The following is a 19,564-nucleotide window of genomic DNA, read 5'->3' as shown; positions in this document are numbered from 1 at the left end:
GTAGATATCCTTATTGAGTCACATTGGGAATTACTTTAAAGATTAAAAATTTGCCCCTTAGGCCTGGATTTAATTACCACTGATCAGTTGCAGTGATCTGGCTGCAAAATTGGCTTGCTTTGAGTTTCTTGAAAAAGAACATGCTTTTTGAAATTGTACGGTAAATTCTTTCTGGAAGAGAGCTACATAGAGATTACTATTTCACTTAAGCCCCTGGTCAAGGTGGCATGTTCCAAAGAAGGCAGGGATTTCCCAGATCTGTGTTTAGAGAGAAATTTTCTTTCTTTCTTTCTTTCTTTTTTTTTTTTGTCTCTTTTTGTCCTTTTAGGGCCGCACCCGCAACACATGGAGGTTCCCAGGCCAGGGGTCGAATCAGAGCTGTAGCTGCCAGCCTACGCCAAGGCCACAGCAAAGCCAGATCCGAGTCGCATCTGCGACCTACACCACAGCTCACGGCAACGCCGCATCCTTAACTCACTGAGTAAGGCCAGGGATTGAACCCGAAACCTCATGGTTCCTAGTCAGATTCGATTCCACTGCACCACAACGGGAACTCCATTTTTTTTTTAATTTTTTTATTATAGTTGACTTACAATGTTTCAATTTCTGCTGTATAGCACAGTGACCCAGTCATATATATATGCACACATTCTTTTTCTATATATACATTCATACACACACACACACACACACACACACATTTTTTTCTCACATTATCCTCCATCATGTTTCATCACAAGTGACTAGATGTAGTTTCCTGTGCTATACAGCAGGCTCTCATTGCTTATCCACTCCAAAGGCAACAGTTTGCATCTACCAACCCCAAACTGTCGGTCCATCCCACTCCCTCCCACTCACCCTTGGCAACCACAAGTCTGTTCTCCATGTCCATGAGTTTGTTTCTTTTCTGTAGATAGGGTCATTTGTGCCATATATTAGATTCCAGATATAAGTGATATCGTATGGTATTTGTCTTTCTCTTTCTGACTTACTTCACTTAGTATGAGAGTCTTAGTTCCATCCATGTTGCTGAAAATGACCTTATTTTGTTCTTTTTTTGTGGCTGAGAAGCATAGATAAAATTTCAATGCTCAGTCAACTTGGAATTTTTCCGCAAGCTCACAATTTCCAAATAAAGGGCTCTAGATAAGCCTGAAGAATATACTTAATTTACTCACTAACCATTGGTAAGCATTTCTTGACTGCCCATTCTGTGCCAGATACTGAGTAAGGTCTGAGAATTAAGACATAAAATATCTTTTGGTCTTGCGGGCAGACAAGAGGTCAACTTGTCACAGTTGTATGATCCTCATCACTCCTGTAGTCGATGGTTGGATGCCTGCAGTTTTCACTGCTGCACCATCATTGCCTAGCACAATGTCCAGACCAGGGCTTCAGTTAAATAAATATTTTCTCAATTATGTTGTTAATATATTTATGGAAGTTATCAGAGTTCACTAAGAGAATACAATGAAGAGTTACAAAATTCAAAGGAGGGAGAAAGAACTTTGAAGAACTTCTCTTAGGTTAGTTTCCTTTGACTGGGTAAGTTTACAGAGGAATCTGTACATTTCAGATTTTATACTGAACCTGACATTACCCTGCCCATTTGCTCTCAGCAAACTATGCGATAGGCACTTTACTGGAAACACCTAAGAGTCAACACTTGAAGGCATTTTTCCTGGCTTTGGAACACACCCAGTTGTTGCAGGAAGTGCCCCCAAGAGAAGTGATGTCCTGGAGTTGGTGAATAAAATACCGTACCTTTTCTGCTTTACAGGTGGGATAACTCCGCAGTTGTTCTACACTGTCTCTTAGAGTTCCTCAACAGGATAGAAGTTTTCTAATTGCCCAGAATGGTAACTGGCTTGATAAGACAACTTTTACTAGATTCCTTCAATTTTGGCTCATTTTCCTTTCCCCTAATGGTGCTTCCTGGCATCAACTCTCAAATAAAACTCTCACACTCAGGAGTTCCCTTTGTGGTTAAGCAAGTTAAGAAACTCGCATAATGTCCATGAGGTTGCGGGTTCAATCCCTGGCCTCACTCAGTGGGTTGAGGATCCAGCATTGCTCACAAGCTGTGGTGTAGGTCACAGGTGTAGCTCATATCTGGTGGTGCTGTGGCTGTGGCATAGGCTGGCTGCTGTAGCTCCCATTCAACCCCTAGCCTGGAAATTTCTATATGCCACAGGTTCGGCCCTAAAAAGAAGAAGAAGGGAAAAAAAAAAAAAAACCCTTCCACTCAAGTCCTTGTCTCAGGGTCCACTTCTGGAACAAACTCAACCAAATTCAATATGAGCGGTTCACATGCAGATGGGTGAGAACACACATGGAAGCAAGAGGGAACTCAAGACTGAATAGGGACAGTTGATGGAATGGAGAGTGCAAGGGCTGGAAATGATGATAAAGGGTCTTGTATGCTAATCAAAAATCTGTATTTTATTTCGAGGACAGTGGGGATCCACTAAAATATTTTTAAAAGGAGGAGAAAGAAACATGTTATGATGTAACTATAAGATACAGGCAAGTGTAGACAGGCTTCAACAGTGAATGAAATAACCCAGGACAAGGAGTACTAGTTTTAGAACCCAATAAAAATTACAAACTCTTCCACATAAAAATGCATATAAACACACGGTTTTGCAAAGGAATTTCCATGTGTTCACTGACCTCATGGGCCACCTCAAGGTTTCTAGAAAAGAGGTCAGGAGTTCCAAGTGTTGAGTGAAATGCCAAGAGGGCTGAGGACTTGAAGCCTTAAAAACAATAACATTTAAGTATAGACAGGAATAAAGAAAGAATAAGAAGCTGCCTCTGGGATGGGAAAAGACTCAAAGTTGAATTTTACTGGGAGAAAACAAAAGATGCTCCTTGTTGATCCATTTCTGATTAGTAGGAGATGACAGACTATTGCTGTCTAGTTTTTTATTTTTTGTTGTTAATCACTCAAACAGGAAAAAATGGTAATCGTCGATCAGAAAATATTCCATGGCAGAGGATACAAATTGAAAGCTTTCAAGTAAAGTTCAGTTAATAAATGCATTACTTGGTTCTAACAATGTCACCTGTTTGGTTTTCTTTCAGTTGTTAACATTTAAAGCTAATATTTAAAAACATTTCTAGATTTTTTGGGAAAAAAAAAAATCAAAACATCTAGGCCAGCATTCCCAACCAGTTCCCACTATCCGCTTAGGTGTTGTCCCCAGAGAATGTGGTATGGGGTCAATTGACACAACTCTGTTATTCATTTGCATTACTGGCCTGGCCCTTATAAACTTTTAAATCTTTGAACCTTAGAATTCTTACAGTAAATTCTCAGATCTCAAAACCCATCTCCACTACTCATCCATCCACCCATCCATCCATTCATTCATTCACTCGCTAACATTTATTGAATATCTGCTCTATGCCCGGAACCCTGCTAGATGATGGAAATAAGGCAAACATGATAGTTCTTACTCCAAGCTATTTATAGCATAGCTGATAGAAGCAAGAAAAAAAGAAAACAAAACAAAAAATCCTGTTTTCAGTTGTACAACACCAAATGCGTCCCAGAGCATTGTGAATTAGTGTGCTTTGATCACTAAATTCAGAGATCTGTTCTGTCAAGTTATACTCCTTCAGAGGTTGGATCAGTTATTCAGGGAATAATGAAATCATTCATATCTTTTAGGAGTGGAACAAAGAACAGCTTGAGTACAAAAGAAACAGAAGAGAATTGTGAAAGAATACTACAAAAGAAGGCAAGTAGGAAGTTTTCTGGATGAAAAAGAGAAAGGGGAATGTCGTGGGTGCTTTTGGATCCCCACTACCAGGATGGGACACCCCTGGGCCAGTGCTCTCACTCCCCAGCTTTTCTAAATAGTGGTTGCTCATGGCTCACAGCAGCACCAAATTGCCTTCAGTCAATGGTAGCTGTCTTCTATGTGAGGTTATAGACATCCCTTCTGGGGAAGGACATTTCACAGCCTGCAACTGATGAACATAGAGGTACAAAAGACCAGGTGAGAGTATTATAACTCATGCTCTAGAACTCACTGTGGGATCAGAATTCTCTGTGGGGCTGATAGGGATGGTGTGGACACAGGTATTTTTAGAAGTCCCAATAAAAGACCACAGATAAGGAAGGAAATTTAGGGGACATTGGGAGATCATTGCAAGTAAATAAATTGCTCAAAAAAGCCATCAGAACAAGGCAGGCTTGCTTCATTAGTGGAGCCTTGAGAATTGGCCTCGGGTCATTGGGTAGGGGCTGGGATTAGGTCTGCATTCAGATTCAGACCAAGGGCAAGAGTTTGAGGACCACCCTTCTGCTGATTTGAATACACACTTTACCTGATACTAAGGAGGAGCTACTACTCCCAGAAAGGAAGAGGCAGGCTTTTTCAACACCCACTCCCCTTGGCTGATAAAAATTGTAGCCCACTGGGACCTCGGGGGCAGAGCTTCTGTGCCTGCCCACTTGCATCTCTCACAAGTGTCCTATCTTCATAAATCTATTTCTTCCCTATCACCTTGTCTCTCGCTGAATTCTTTCTGCACAGAGACATGAAGAACCTGAACCTCAGTGAGTCCAGACACAGGGTGAGTGATTCTAATTTAAAACCTTGGGTTCAAGTCCCAGTCTGGGTTTAGGCTGGCTTCAAGTACTGGCACGTAGGTTCAAGTCCCAATCTGTGTTCTGGCTAGGTTCAGGCCGTTAATACTGTCAGTTTCAGAGCCAGATGTCAGCTCAGATATTTCCCCTGTTCTAACTTGGTTTCCCCAATCCTTTTCTGCTGAGAATGCTTCCTCGATTAATCACCTACTTCTGAACCCCTGTCTCAGGCTCTGCTTCTAGAGAATTCTGCCCAACATAAAACACAAAGACCAATAAAAATATTTATTACTAATGGCCTCATTAACAGAGAAGAGCAAAATATCAGACTCCTAGGGTGCAATCAGATTTTGAGACAACTTGATCAGGCTATAATGATATAGTAATGGCACTCTGATTTATACATCACGAACTCAAAATTCAATTTGTAGTTCTCTTTAGGGACAACAGCATACCATCCTAGAAGGACACATATTTTCCTATTAGAGATGAGACGTTATTAGCTTTAATCCCAATGATAAATATTACCAGCGACCATAAGCTTCTAAGGGGCTTCCTGTGAGTGATAATGACAGGAAATTTGCTATCTGTTGGTTTGCCCCTAGCAGATGGATTTCAGTCCTAGGGCAAAGAAAGGGACGATTAACTCTGGACTTCTTATTTCTAGAAAATGTTTGACCTACAGATCATTTGAATTCTCACTAAATCATTAGATGAGGAAAATGAAGTCCAAATAGAAAAGGCTGCAAGATCACATCTTTAAACATTTAAGGGAGTCTTCCTGCCCATGTGCAAAAACATTTAGCAGCTGCCTCATTATCTTTCCTTCCACTGCTTTCAAATTTCCTCCTGCTTCCCTTTCCACTTCCACTTACTTTCCAGACCACATAATATTAGGAGCTAGTGTGCATTTTAAGAGGACCAAGAGAAATTAGGGTTGAATATTTAGGAATTTCCATGTTTTGACCAAATAAATATCAGGATTATCTTATTGGTTGCAGCTCCCATTTCATTTATATGAGCATGTCTGGGGTATGTCCCCACCCTCCCATACCTGTCCAAGTACTCACTGATTCACAGTCTCTTCTCCAAGTTGATTTAATAAGGTGCAATCTCACTGAGGAATGAAGCACTTGACCTCCTGATGAAATGCCATCACATTCACAGCAGAAAGAAGAGGAGAGGGGAGGGAGAAGGGAGGGGAGGGGGGAGGGGAGAGGAGGCGGGGAGGAGAGGAGAGAGGATATCAGTTGTTGTCCCATTGGGGTTGTTGGACAGCAAATACTCAGGCAAGTCTAGAGAATGTCTTTTAAGATAAGAATAATGTAAAATCTTTTCAAAAATATATCTATCTCTGTCACCAGGACATATGCTAATTCTCAAACTAAAAATATATGCTGGCAGCCATCTATGAAAAACAAATGTTCCTTGATTTGCTCTCTTACCTGCTTCAGGTAATTATCACAATCCTGTCGATGCCACCCACCATACTCCAACTTTCTCCATAAAACATATACAAACTGACCTATTTGTTCATTATTTGTCCTCATCTTATACCCTCCCACACATACATAAGAATATAAATATCACAATTTCAGGAGTATTCTCGTGTCTATTTTGTTCACTCTTCTGCCCCCAACAACTAACTGGTTCCTGGCATACAATAGGTGCTTGATAAATATTTGCTAGATGAATGCACAAATGATAATGGCAACTTCAGACATATAGATTGCAAATGATGAAAAGGTAGAGTGCAGGAACACCAATAATTACAATAAGAATCCTGAAAAGCCTTTCCGGTATTCAAAAATATCTTCACCACATTTTCTAATTATTTAGGGGGAGCACAAATGTATTTCTGCCTTGTATCTGCTGGATCTGTAAGGAAATTCTGGAATGGGTTATTTTATTTTATTTTTTTAGATTTTTTATTTTTTCTATTATGGTTGATTTACAATGTTCTGCCAATTTCTGCTGTACAGCAAAGTATTCAGTCATATATATATATGTTCTTCTTCTCATATTATGGGATGGGTTATTTTAGTACAGAAAATACACCATATTTTTTCCTCAATAAGTTCATTTTGCATCCAAATGTATAATGTGTTCATCATGCAGTTAGCCACTGAACATAGGAAGAAAATACTAAATTTCATATTTTCACTTAAGATAAGTCCAGGCTATGAACGAGAAAAAATCCAAAATGACTGAAATAGTATATATATATTAATGTTTCTCTCCTACAACAGAAGTCTGCAGCTAATAGTTCTGTGCTAGAACTATAGCTTCCAGGTCATCCAGATCCCAGGCCCTTCCTACTTTTTTGGCCCCACCCTGCCAGTGGATACCCTTCATCCCCAAGGTCACCTTGTGGTCCAAGATGGCTGCCAGAGCTCAGCACCATTAAGGGATCATCAAAGGTCTGAAGAAAGAAAAAAGTCAGAAGGTCAACACATGCTTATCTCAAAAAATGCTTCTCTCCTTACAGTCTCAACCTCAGCTTCCTTCAAGCATTCTCAAGTTCTATATCACACATGGGCTTATGTGGGCCCAGTTACATGCACACCTAGCTTCAAGAGAGGCTGGGAAAGGTAATCTTTTATTTAACTGCTTTGCTGCCCAAAAATGTCATTGTGATTCTATTGCAAGAGAAGAAGTAGAGAATGGGTATTGGGTGGAAATTTCTATCCTCTGACATGCCTCAGGTAAATTCTTTATTCCTTTTGAGTTTTAGTTTTCTCCTATGTCAAATAGGGATAATAGACGTGTCCAGAGTACTCTGTGAAATAATACATAGAAAATCAATGAGGCAATGCCTGACATTGTAAATGACAATGTAAATATTTGATTGTTAATTGATGTAATTGTTAGTACTACTATCTGTGACTTCCAAGAGCTTAATACTTTCTGGGGGAGAAAGTTGAGCATGGGAAATAAATCAATAATAGTGAAATTTAGTACATGATAATATTTCTAAATCAATAGGGCAGATGAGTATTATGGACATGAGCAGGGCCCCCAAGTTTGGGGAAATTTTAGCTGTGCTCTATGAAGTAAGGGGGGGGGGTAAAAAAAGGAAGAAAAATCAGGTGCCCTGAAATTTCTTCAATAGTGCTTTTTCCAAAAAAAGCCTTTTTATGCTTGTAATTTAGTTTGCTGAGGACAATTAATGAACATATTGCCATTGAAGGAAGTCATATTTTCACTTCAAGCCAGCTAGCAGCCACTTTGTGGTGGGTAGGGAGGAAAGTATTGTTTTGCTGCATGGGTCTCTCTTGGATTTACTCTGCTCTCTAGAAAGAAGAAAAGAAGAGGCAGTGAAGGGGCTTTTATCAAATGGGAAATTTCCTTATGGAAGGCAGTCACAGAAATAATTCCTATAATTAACAACCCATAATAAATAGCTGTGAGCTACTCGTTCTCTGGTAAATGATGTATCAAGAGCTGGACAGGTGTTCCTTGTGTGGTCCATGGACTGGCAGCATCAGCAACACCTGTGAGGTGGTTGGAAATGCAGATATTCAGGCTCCATCCTTGGCCTTGCTGAGTCAGAATCTGTATTTTATTAGGATTCCCCCAGGGATGTGTATGAGCTCAGTTTGAGAATCACTGGTGTACAACACACACTTGTTATCAAGAAGTTAATAATATTTGCAGAGAAATAAAGCCCATGTTGATCAAAATGAGCAAAACAGTGAATACATGAAATATTTCAAGTGATTCCAGAATAATAAAGAACTTGACATCAAACCAGTCTGAGCATTAAAACTATGTGCCAACCTGAGAGAACTTCATTAGGAACAGGTATGTCCATTTGCCTGACATCTGTTACTTTTTCTGAGACCCACACTATCTCCTTCTGGCAAATTCCAGTGCGGACTCCCTCCGCATTGTCCTCATATTGTAATCAAAGAAGGCCTTTATCTTAAGAAGTTAGACCCCAGGCCTGTCCATGAACACAAGCATTCAGCTAACACTCCCTGGGAAGAGCCTGTCTTGGGGAGAATATTCATTAATTTTGAACAGGTCGAGTGCCAGGTCCTTAATTGGTGGCATCCACTTGCTTTATTAGCATCATCTTCAATCCAAGTTTTGTGCCTCTCCCTATCCCCGCCCCCCACCCCCAGCACATAATATCCACATTTTAAAAACACAATGTGTTGAATTGTCACAGAAAACTCAAAAAGGTATAGCTCCTACCCCAAACCAAAATTTACTGATAATTCAAATGAAACAGGAAGTCACCAGGCACAGGTAAGATATTCATCCCTTGAAAGAATCTGAGACAGTGAGACACAGATGCCCCCAAAGACCATTTTTATCCCTCCTTTAATTGAATTTTGGTTTTATATTCAAGAAAGATTCTTTCTGAGCAATTACATGGAGACACTATTCACATAGACCCATTCCCATTTAGAAAAGCTCATTTTTGAGTTCCCATTGTGGCTCAGCAGTAGCAAACCTGTCTAGTATATATGAGGATGCAGGTTCGACCCCTGGCCTCGCTCAGTGGGTTAAGTATCTGGCGTTGCCATGAGCTGTGGTGTAGTTTGAGGACGCGGCTCAGATTCAGCATTGCTGTGGTGTAGGCTGGAGGCTATAGCTCCGATTCAACCCCTAGCCTGGGAACTTCTATATGCCATGCGTGTGGCCCTAAAAAGACAATAGAGAGAAAGAAAGAAAGAAAGAAAGAAAGAAAGAAAGAAAGAAAGAAAGAAAGAAAGAAAGAAAGAAAGAAAGAAAGAAAGAAAGAAAGAAAGAAAGAAAGATCATTTTATACTCTAACAGCCTATAATATGACTTTCCATTCTTCAGCCATCCATGACTATGTATTCCAGTTTTGCATGCAGTTAGTAATCAAGAAAGACCAGGTACATTCTAAGAAAAAAAATCAGGTGTGGACTCCCTGGTATATTTCACCAATAAATACCTTTAGTATGATTACCAGAAGGTCTTTGTCTTCAGTTCATGCCCGTATTTACACGGAGGTTTGACTGAATTCATACCTTCTAGATATCTATGCTAAGATAGGAATGGGTTATTGACCAGATACTCTTTCATGTCCTGCCTGAATGTCTATACTTTGCATTTATCACAATCAGTTTTTTCAGTAATCTGATCCAGAAACCTACAAGCCATCCTCAAATCCATCCTCTCCTTCTCCATTTATAACCAATAAATCACCATGACCTGCATCTTCTATCACTCTTGAATCCATTCATCTTTTTTCCTCTGTCACTGTAGTTCAAGCCTTCATAATCTCTTAGCCAAAATATTGTGACCTTGTCTGTCCACCTCTAATCTCTTCCTCTTCAAATGACTGTCAAAATGGTTTTCAGAGTGATCTTTCTAAACTATAACTCAGATAAACTGTTCAAGAGCTTCAATGATTCTTGCGTGGCTAGCTATTTTTTTTTTCATTTATTAAAGTTTTAGTGAAGTACAGTTGACTTACAATGTTGTGATATTTTCTGCTCCACAACTAAGTGATTCAGTTATACATGTTCACACATTCATTATCTTTCAGATTCTTTTCCAACTTAGATTATCACAGAATATTGGTAGACTTCTCTGTGCTCTACAGCAGTCCCTGTTAGCCAGTCATTCCATATACCTCAGTGTGCCTGTGCCAATCCCAACTTCCCAGTCCATCCCTTTCCCCACCCGAGTGGCTAGCTATTGTAGCATAATAAACTTCCAATACTAAGGGCTGAACATGACAATAATTAATTTTTATAGATCATGAGGCCAGGGATGAGTTGATCTCAGCAGGACTTTCTCATACATCTATGTGTCAGTTGGGGTTGTTGCTCTAGGCTAGCTTGGCTAAGGTATCTTAACTGGAGCAACCTCATTCTATGTATCTCTCAATTCCATCCTGGGAGCAACAGACTGACCTGAGCATCTCTTAACATCATTAGTGGCCACACAAAAGCACAACCTGTGCAAATCCATCCCCAAACCCTGCTTATATTACATCCATTAATTTCCCAGAGTCGAGGAATGTGACAGGTGATGGCATGATAAATGACTGACTTCACGTGGTCACATCAAAAAGTATATATATAGGGGAGTTCCTACCATGCCAGGGTCAGTGGCATCTCTGCAGTGCCAAGACTCAGGTTCCATTCCCCAGCCTGGCACAGTGAGCTAAAGGATCTGGTGTTGCTGCAGCTGTGCATAGGTTGCATCTGGCCTGGGAACTCCATGTACCAGGAGGCTGCCAAAAAAGAAAAAAGGGAAAGGTAAAAGCTTGGGGTCAGTAATGCAATCAACCATATCCTCTACTTGCTGAAGAATTCCAGGCATGATACTTAGGTAGCTACTACACTCAGAAGTTTGATTATCTCCATCTTTTCCTCCCAGACGATTGACTACCCCTTCCTCAGAGCTCTCCTTTTCTATTAGTTACATATGTCTAATTCTTAATATACACTATTGGAGAATATTTGCACCTCAGTTTCCTCAACAAGACAAGAAACTCCTTGAGAACATTCTTACATCGCATTCATCTTTGTTTGTTTGTTTTTTCTTTTTTGGCCACCCTGAGGCATACGGAGTTTCTGGGCTAGAGGTCAGACCCACCTGCAGTTGCAACCTACACCACAGCTGCAGTAACGCTGGATACTTTAATCCACTGTGCCAGATGGGGGATCAAACCTGTGCCCTGGTGCTGCAGAGATGCTGCCAATCCTGTTGTGCCATGCAGGAACTCCATATCTCATTCATCTTTATACTCCCAGACTCCAGTACAGGACCTGGCCCTGAAGTTGCTTAATAAATCTTTGTTAAGTTGAATTGAATTGAGCAGAATTGAAAGTACATCTCCTAGAGGCTGACCACAGTTTGTGTTGTGCACTGTGTTTCTAGCAGTTCTGAGAAATTCAACCAGGCAACTGAGGAGTTGATGAGGAGATTCTTGGGCAGCAAACACCTCTCTCTGGGAGGTTAACTTTTAAGAGGAAGGCAGATTCCCGGGTCTTAAGGAGAATTGGAGATCGGGCTGTTTGCTGTGACAGGGAAGAATATGAGGTTCAGTTGTAGCAATGGAGGAGGAAATTGGGAACCTGGCCCCAGGAGAAAATTGTAGAGGCCCACATCATTCAAAACTGAAACAAGAAGGATTTGATTCTAAGTACCGGAGAGTTGTGAACCACTTAAATCTCTCTCTTCTGAGGTCAAAATTGATTTTAAGGGCTGATGGTGGATTCAAATGACCCCATCTCTGAAAAGAGGAGGTAAGTGGAAAAGGAAAACCAATCATTTTTGGCAGTTCTTAAAGCTATGATATTTATTAACCTTGTCATCAATAATAACATATGGTCTAGCACCAGGAAATAAGATCAGAATCACAAAGTAATAAAGACGTTTGACTGAATGCTGAATGAACTGGCCTAGGAGTAAAATATGATCTATATAACACAGTTTGCCAATTTGGTGAGGAAGAAAAGAGAAAAATACAACCTACAATAAAAGATTTTTTTCTAAGCAAACACACACACACACACACACACACACACACACATCTCACAAGTATTTTGATGAAATGACATATGTTAATATGGCCAGCTGGAATTCCTGGCTAGCATGTACAAAAAGAAAAAAAGAAATCAAAGAGCTTATTAAACATCCTTTAGAATCCAACTTAATCATTATTCTAAAAATACATAAAATGGAGTCTCAATAGGAGAGAGGAAAATGCCGATACTGATCATTTATCATAATTAAAGGAACAAAACAAATGTTTCAGCCTTGTTTATAAAATGAATATAACCCTTAACCAGTTCTGTTCTAAGTTTGTTTTTTTAATGCATTTCTTATGGCTTTTTTACTTCTTAGGACATAGTAAGGGAATAAGAAGCTGGCTGTTTCTTTCAAACGGATTGATCAGCTTAGACTGCAAGGTCATTAAATCCTCCCTCTGAGAAAGCGGTCTTGTACGGGATGACGGAAGGCATTCACATGTGTTTTACACCTATAATGTTGTAAACAGTTTTCTACATGCTTTAATAATTTTGTTTCCTCTTAAACTGCTTTACTGTAATTAGCTCTAAATGCTTTTTGAAATTAATTCACTTTCACAAATAAAATAATTACCTGTTTTAAAACGTGTAACTGTCCAGAAGATGTGGCCCTACTGTTAATTCTGTATGCAAATAACATAAGATTCTACTCAAAAAGATTTAATACAGGATCCTTCTTTTAGAGCACTTGAGATGGAAATTAACATAATCTATGGAAAAGAAAAAGATGTGATAGAGATGAACATCTATGCAATTTCAGAAAAGTGAGATTCTCCTTTTAGCTTGGGTGTCAAGGTTGATTCTATGGGACAAATGAACATGAAATTGAGATTTAACATACTAGATTTGGACATGAAGCAAACAGTTCAGTCAACGCTAAGGGAATATATGCACATATATGAATCTATGCACATATCCACATAGCTCAAAGTTCTGTCCACTGAAAAGACCTAGAAGCAATGACAAGATAATAGTCATGAGCACACATACTACCCACATCTTGGTTTCTAAACACCATCCTCTAAGAAAAGAAGCCAAGTTCCTTTTAAAAGTGGTTTCTTCCTAGACCAAGAGAAGGAAAATATAAGATTCCTAGGAAAGAACCCCAGTCCTTGGAATATCTTGTAGTGCAAGAAAATAAGGATGGGTCATGCTAAAAGGGCACAGGAGCCTCCTAAATGGACAATCATTGGCCAAAGCCAGAACTAGCTATTATGATATTACATGATAACATAAAAACTAAAATAAATATTCATGAATCCATGCAGACATATATAAGTAATAAAAAATACTATAATGAGGAAGCAAAGTAGCTCTATAATATATAATACATGATAAAGTGTGATGTTATTAATGTAATATTAATACACAACACTATATATTATTGAATATATTACTATAATGTGATAACATTATAATTAATAAATGTAGAAGAAATGAAGGAAATGCAAACAGGAGGCTGCTAAAATTAATGGGTAAATGTTTGGGGAGAAACAGGATTTTTGCATGCTTTCAAAGTACTTCCTCCAAGATAGATATTTATTAGAGAAAGAAGAAATAACTTTGTAGTAGAGAACAATTTGAATAGATACATCTTGTATACAAAGACTCACAGCAACATTGTTGGTAATACAAAAACATGGGGGGAAATCTCCCAATGCCCAAAGACAAAGACAGCATAAATAGAGATAAATTTATCCAAAAAATATTACACAGCAATCTCATGGATGAATCTTAGGGACCTGATATTGAGTGAAAGAATTCTTAGAAGATCACATAGAACATGGTAGCCTTCTGAAAAAGTCTAAGAACAATTAAACTAAACAATATGTAGTTTAAAAACATATCCATTCTTGATACAGGCACCCACATGTTCATTGCAGCACTATTCATAATAGCCAGGACATGGAAACAGCCCAAATGTCCATCAACAGATGATTGGATTCGGAAGATGTGGTATATATACACAAGGGAATACTACTCAGCCATAAAAAAGAATGACATCATGCCATTTGCAGCAACATGGATGGAACTAGAGAATCTCATACTGAGTGAAATGAGCCAGAAAGACAAAGACAAATACCATATGATATCACTTATAACTGGAATCTAATATCCAGCACAAATGAACATCTCCACAGAAAAGAAAATCATGGACTTGGAAAATAGACTTGTGGCTGCCTGATGGGAGAGGGAGGGAGTGGGAGGGATCAGGAGCTTGGGCTTATCCGACACAACTTAGAATAGATTTACAAGGAGATCCTGCTGAGCAGCATTGAGCACTATGTCTAGATACTCATACTGCAACAGAACAAAGGGTGGGGGGAAAAATGTATACATGTAAGGATAACTTGATCCCCTTGCTGTACAGTGGGAAAAAATTAATTAATTAAAAAAGTAATAATAAAAATAAAAATATATCCATTCTTTATAAATGTATATAATTGTATGGAATGATTGGCCAACAGGGACCTGCTTTTCTAGCAGTGAGAACTCTACCCAATATTCTGTGATAATCTATGTGGGAAAAGAATCTGAAAGAGAATGGGTATGTGTATAAGTATAACTGAATCACTTTGTTGTAGAGCATAAATTATCACAACGATGTAAATCAACTATATGTCAATAAAGCTTTTGGAAATGAAAAAAAATTAAAAATCCACATAAATGCTTAACATCTATATAAATTACCAACACAGAATTGAGGATGGGGGTCCCTTTCAGGAAGGAGGGAAGATGGGAGAAGGAGGAAGCATATTGGTAGATGCAAGTGTTTATTCATTTCTAGCTGTTGGGTTTAGTGAAGGATCCAAGACTGTTCATAACACCATCTGAAAGTAAGTGAATAATGAATAAATGAATGCATAAAAGAAAACTGTGTTTGGATGGGTGATAGCTTGTCAAGAACCAGGGATTATGCTAAATCTCATCCTGAGCAACTGAGGGCCAATTAAAATAAAAAACCAATGAGTATACAGAGAAGGAAAATATCCCTATGTTTGTCATTAATAACACACTCTACACATATTTACTGAAATGTATCAGCACATGCCTCTCTCCTCACCTTTATTTAATCATTGCTGATTAACCCTAAGCATTAAGTAAAAGAGGGCCTCTAAAACAGTTAAGTTTTCTAAAAACAAATGAGAAAACCATTGTATGGTCCTCAATCTTTTCATTTATTTGTGAGCAAGGCTGTAATCATTTTGAGCAAGGTAAGCCACCAGCGAACTTCAGACACAGGAAATAGAATGTACTATGGATTGAAAAGTAGGGTCTGTCAGATAAACTGCTGTCTGAGAACCCTTTGCAGATTTGGAAATGGTGAGAAATGGAGAGCTGTCAGAAAACACATGCACTTTCAGACCTTTAGTCCTTTGAAAACTTGAAAAGACGTAGTAGGTCAGGAATTTCAGTCATAAAAATAAAAATCTCTGACTCCAAAAGTGAACAACATTTCCTTAAAATTTTGTGCCTTGGGAGCCTAACCTACCCCAGCTAATCCTAGCCTTGGGGCTAATTCTAGAGGTGGTCAAGGAGATGGGCAAATCTTGGGCAGTGAAGCAAAGCTGGCCGCACAATCTCTGCTATTGTGGAGGAAGACCATTGTTCACAAGTGCCAAGAACAAATAGCAAGTTAATTACTTAAAAGCTGAGTTAGACTTCTAATTTATTAAACAAAGAATAGCTATTTAATCAGCTTATTAAAAAAACTCATGTGCCATAATTGCAGATGGAATTAGGAAGTCATTGACTAAGTCTGGTTCTCCATGTGATGAAGGATATAACAATTCCCATGCACAAAGGAAGGGAAACAAGTTATTTAAACACAATGCATGACCATTGAACTCGTAGAATGATTTCTGCATTCTTCATTCATTAAGAGTTGATTGTATTTAAATATCGCTATTAAGTGAAGTAACAAGAAATGTGTGGGCTCTTCTCCCCCACCCCACCCCCGAAAATGCACAAGTGAATATGCAAAACTGTCTTTTTTTCTCCTCACGCCTGCAGCCCTGGTAGGAAAGGGGTCTTCTGGCATAAATGCACATCTGATTTGAATGATGAGTGGTAATCATAGAAGAGAAATTTGTGTTGGAGGTCTTCTGTGTGGAGAAGATACATATTTAGGGCAAAAGAGACATGCCAGTAAACTGGGAATGAAACTGGGGCTCTAAAGGAAGAAAATTTTAAGGGATGGAGGGAAGGAGACATTGAAGCTTCTTTGGATTGAGACATAGAGACATAGAAGCTTCTTTGGATGTTTTCTGACGGGAAACCAAAGAGAGGTTTGTATCATTCTATGGCGTCTTCAGGTATTCATACTCAGCCACAATTAAGTGAGCTTGGTCCACTCTGCTGAGATTCTGCACCTGCAGCCTTACCAGCCCTTGGAAGTATAAGAGTGGAACTGGAGCATAAATGTCCAAAAAATTCATTTGGAATTTCAAGGGGCTCATAGATCCACATGACTAAGAGTTAGGAACCGTGAATTTTTATCCTGCCCTACAATCTGCTAGATGTTTAAGCATTTTTTTTCAGTCCATCTATCTCTTAGTTCTATAACTCGAACATGTGTTCTATTTTATCACCATTTACTGAGAAGCTTGGGCATGATATGTAAACTCTTTGTGCCTCTCTGTGCCTCAGTATTCCTATTGAAAAAAATGAGGATTGAAATACTTAAAATCTTGGTTGCTTTGAGTAAAATACTGACAGGTGCATGATATACACTCAATATGAGTGTGCTAAATAGAACTATACAATGATACAAATCTAGTTATAAAAAATAATTGAAATTTGTGTAAGCACGGAATAACTAATTACAACTAGATATGTTATCATATTTGCTATTAGAACTGCTGAATTAGCACTGACCACATTCTCTGACATCTTTAGACTCTGATATAAAGCTGTTTTGGATGCTTAAAATTATACCAAACAGGATATTACGTATCTTACTAAAATGTTGAAGATTTGTGTCAAAATCTTCTGATCATATTATCTTGGACACCGAGTATGTTTTTTTCTTTTTTTGGGGGGGGTATGGACTACTAAATACCTATTAAATTGCTATTTGATAGGTATATGAAAGATAGATGGATAGGCAGGCAGGATAAATAGAGGTAGATCTCATACTGTTTTGCTTAATATGCTTTTTTCCCCCTCAGCCAGGCAGAGAATTAATTGCGGTCTGTGTTTATTTTAAGGGTGAATTTTATTCTGAAACTCTCTCCCCAGCCCAGACCTTCTGAATCAAAATATGCATTTTCACAATATTAAGGTTAGAGAAACACAGCTCTCAGATTACTTTCAGGTTTCTGGTTTGGGTAACTTTGATTATGTGTCACTTATAAGGCAGAGGCAGGTCTGAGACAGACAGATGGATTGAAGGAGCAAGAATGGCCAGGACTGAAAGGAAAGCCGGAAAGGCTTTCATTTGAACCAAGGACGCTAGGAACACAGGCTTAGTATAATTCCCAGCCCACGTTTTCACCTGGAACACTGTCAACTGAATGGTGAACCAGTGGATGATTCCACAGACTTTGTTAAGAGTTTCAAGAAGAACACTGGAGGTCACTGGTTTTCTCTCTCAGCAGCAACTAATTAGCTTTGAATGTGGGCGCCACGAAAAGTACATCCTATGGATTGTGATCTGAGCACTTCACATTTGCCCCTTATAATCCGTAGAATTACTCTGAATATTCTATAAATAAAAGACTAGAAATTATTAAAAGCTAATTAAACTTCCAAGGGCATCCAAATAGTAAGTGGTAGAGTCAAACTTGTAAACAAGTGTTATCTGTGGGGAGAGGGAAGGGGGGCAACAAGGGAGAGGGAATCAAGAGGTACAAAGGTATAAGGTATAAAAGAAAATACATAAAATATAAGATACATAATAGCTTATACCTGTTGATCCACTACCCCTATATTGCCCCTCCCCCTTCCCTCTCCCTACAGGTAACTACTGATTTTGTAGACGGGACTTACCTACAGAGAAAGGAGACACCAAGGCTTTTTACCAGGAAGCAGCGTTTACTTCGGCAGGCACCGGCACCGGCTCGGGGGATTAATCTGCAGAGGCTGAGCCCCAAGCACAGCGGGGCGTGGCCTTATATACCCCCTGTAGGTTTCCCGCCACATCAAAATTCCTTTGTCTCCCTTGGAAGGTACTCCATAAATTTTGAACAGACAGTTATAGATACACCTGTGCTCATGGATACAGGTTATGCCGCATTGTCTTAGAACTGCGCATGTGCACACAGATGTTGGTGTTGCATGTTGCCTTCCCTTCGTTCTGGGAGGGTCTTTCCCTCTCCCCACTACAGTGTGTTCTCTATATCTGTCAGTCTGTCTCTTTTGACCCCGGATTCCAACTCCAACTTCAAAGGCTACTTTCCAGCATGTCTCATCACCTCTTTGAAGACTGTCATGTTGGCAGCTAATTGTGTGAGCATCAAATCACCTTCAACTATTCTCCCAAAGATGCCTAAAATTTGCTCTCCTTTTAACTTGTTACTTCTCATTTATGTCAGTATCAAACCCTGTCCTGTTCAAATCAGGACAACTACAAGTACCACTCAAAAGCATTTGACATTTTGTTATGAAAAGCAGAAGAAAAATACCATCTAAGCGAGTATTAAATGTGTTGCCTTTCCATTAAATCGAGTTAGAGTTTTTCCCTTATCAACACACTGGGAGGAAGTGTCTGTATGAGATAAAATTGGGCAGGTCTGGTACCTAATTCTTACAGAGTCAATTACTGGCTAAAGTGGCCTGAGGCAAATCACTTAATTTCTCTGAGTTTTTATTTCCTCATCCATAAAAAGATTATAGCAATACCTTCAGCCTCATGGTGGTGTCAGAATTAATGAGCTTATGTAGGTAGGATACTTAGAAGAGAACCAGTAAGTGTTACATGTACAATAAATTGCTATTATTGGTCATTATTACTGTTTTGTAATCAATCTCACTTACCAATAAACAATGTTGTAGTTGGACCAATTCTTACAATTCTTATCATGATTGCAAGATACCCTTCAGCAGTAATCATCAGGAAACTTTGAAAAAATAAGAGTTTATTACTTATAAGACCTAGAAATTACACAACACACATGGGGCCACACAGTGAGTTTGCAGGTAGAAGAAGAGCCAACCTGGGATTTTGCTTTTATTGGAATCAGGGTAGGGGGCCTAGGGTTTTGTGGGATCAGAATTTTTGGTAAATTTAAAATGTGTAGTAATGTAAAGTATGGGAAGAGAAAAACAGTGCCCCAAATAAACGGTCAGTTAGTTATCAAAATCAGGCACTTGCATTACAAAGAAAGAAAAAAAAAAACAGACAAAAAAAACCCCACAATTGTCAGGGCTTACAATACAATTATCTTTTCATAAACTTAATTTTTAAAGTCTGCTTTTCACTAAGCAAAGGAAAAGTTAT

General features: G+C 38.9%; 1 long non-coding RNA gene across 1 annotated transcript in view; it reads right to left on the bottom strand.

Annotated features, from left to right (window-relative positions):
* The window catches only part of LOC146395190 (uncharacterized), a 104,072-nt gene extending 85,918 nt beyond the window's left edge, over positions 1-18,154 (bottom strand). Inside the window, exons 1-3 of the long non-coding RNA XR_014831918.1 lie at positions 18,115-18,154; positions 6,968-7,022; positions 5,671-5,741 (exon numbers count right to left, since the gene is read on the bottom strand). This is a non-coding gene — a long non-coding RNA (uncharacterized LOC146395190). The remainder of the gene's footprint in view (positions 1-5,670; positions 5,742-6,967; positions 7,023-18,114) is intronic.
* Positions 18,155-19,564: the final 1,410 nt, after the last annotated feature.

Source organism: Sus scrofa, chromosome 17, assembly GCF_054392235.1.
Source record: "Sus scrofa isolate SSC_HxYL_T2T_F1_AM1 chromosome 17, Sscrofa_HxYL_maternal_Yorkshire_Landrace_v2.0, whole genome shotgun sequence".
Taxonomy (NCBI): domain Eukaryota; kingdom Metazoa; phylum Chordata; class Mammalia; order Artiodactyla; family Suidae; genus Sus; species Sus scrofa.
The sequence above is the reverse complement of the archived record's forward strand: the minus strand, read 5'-3'. Positions and strand labels throughout refer to the sequence as shown.